We start from the raw sequence: 1,839 nt of genomic DNA on the forward strand, positions 1-1,839 counted from the left end.
ATCAGGGTGAAATTTAGATACACATGTGGCCCAATCTTCCCAATGATAGAATAACTCTTTGAACCATGTTTTAGACTACCACCATTTTGTTGCACCGTTCTAATCTTATATTACCATTTTTCTAATCTGTGACTCATTTATTTTGACACTACTTTATTTACACTCTTCAGATCCCCCCCTCCCGTCTTCTAGCTCTTAACTTCAGTATTTACATACCATACTGATGAGCATCCAAAGTGCTTACAAGGGGAACTCAGGACATGTTCTCCTGATGGGTACTGAGGAGCCTGGCTGGTGTGGCAATCTGCTACTAACAATTTGAACCCATGCCATCGCTCTGTGGGACAAAAGTATGGAGACTTGCTGCCCTGAACATTACAGCCAAGAAAACTAAGGAGCTGTCCCACTCACATGGGGTTGCTCCTGGTTGTCAGCCAATGTGATGGCAGCTAAGACAACAATGAGGATTGAGGAGTCTGTGTGTGGTCCAGTTAATGAATTTGGCTGTTAACTCAAAAGTTGATAGTCAAATCCACCCCGAGTTGATTCAAACAAAAAGGCTGGCAATATTTTTTCTCTCCCCAAAATCAGCCTTTGAAAACTCTCTGGAGCACAGTCCTGACTCTGACCAACAAGGGGTCATCACAAGTCAGAGTCAACGGCCAGTAAGTGGTTTAGTAGGTAAGGTTGCCCCAAAGCACAGAAGCCTGATTTTACATCAGTTATTTTATTTCCTTCGTGCATCGTCCCTTCTTTTCGTCACTGTCTTCCTTTGGCCTCAGGCCACCCAGCACTTCAACACAGCATCTTTCTGTGACTCCCCCATGTAGTTGGAAAAATAATGGATGAGAATTCATATATCAAAGAGAAAACCTCTTGAACTAGAATCTCACAGACCACGGTTACAGAATGCAATGTCCCTCTTTCACACCCCAACGAGGTGATTGAGCATGATATGGCTTGGGTCGGGCACACTTTCATCCTCAAAGTAACATTCTTGCTTTTCAACACTTGAGAGTGTGTGCGCAGCAGCTTTACCCTACGCAATGTGCTCTTTGATCTCTTGACTGCTGTTTCCATGAGCCTTGATTGTGGATCCAAGGAAGACAAAATCATGGACAACTTCAACCTTCCCTTCGTTTCTCATTATGTTTCCTGCTGGTCCAGTTGTGAGGAATTTTGTTTTCTTTGCAGTTTCAATCCGTACTGAAAGATGCAAGCCTTGATCTTCATCATGAAGTGCTTCAAGTTCTCACTTTCAGCAAGCAAGGTTGCATCATCTGCATATCTCAAGTTGTTACTAAGCCTTCCTTTGATCCTGATACTACATTCTTTCCGCCTAATCCAACTTCTTTGATTAGTTTCTCAGCATACAGTTTGAACAAGGATGGTGAGAGGTTACAACCCGATGCTTACCTTTCCCGATTTTTAAACCATGTAGTAGGTAGGCTCTTGTTCTGTTCCATAACTACCTCTTGGTCCAAATACAGTTTCCATATGAACACAAGGAAGTTCCAGAATTCCCTTTTTTTCTGAAGGTTATCCATCGTTTTGTTTTGAATCCGCACAGTAGAATGCTTTGGTATAGTCAATAAAACATAGGTGAGTATCTGTTATTCTCTACTTTCAGCCAAATCTGACTGACATCGTCATTGATATTCCTTGTTCCAATCCATCTTTTTAATCTGTCCTGAATTTATGGAAGCTCCCTTTCAATCTGTTGCTGTAATTTTTATTAGATGATCTCTGGCAATATTTTACATCCATGTGATATGAATGATATTGCTGTATAATTTGAGCATTCTGTTGGATCACCTTTTTTTGGATAGGTACAAATAT

General features: G+C 41.3%; 1 protein-coding gene across 1 annotated transcript in view; it reads left to right on the forward strand.

Annotated features, from left to right (window-relative positions):
- Window positions 1-1,839, forward strand: part of TNFSF13B (TNF superfamily member 13b) — a 54,792-nt gene that overhangs the window by 44,167 nt on the left and 8,786 nt on the right. The gene's annotated exons all lie outside the window — the stretch shown is intronic.

The sequence above is a fragment of the Echinops telfairi genome, unplaced genomic scaffold, assembly GCF_000313985.2.
Source record: "Echinops telfairi isolate 266 unplaced genomic scaffold, ASM31398v2 ScPeMD7_7467;HRSCAF=8505_1, whole genome shotgun sequence".
NCBI lineage: Eukaryota > Metazoa > Chordata > Mammalia > Afrosoricida > Tenrecidae > Echinops > Echinops telfairi.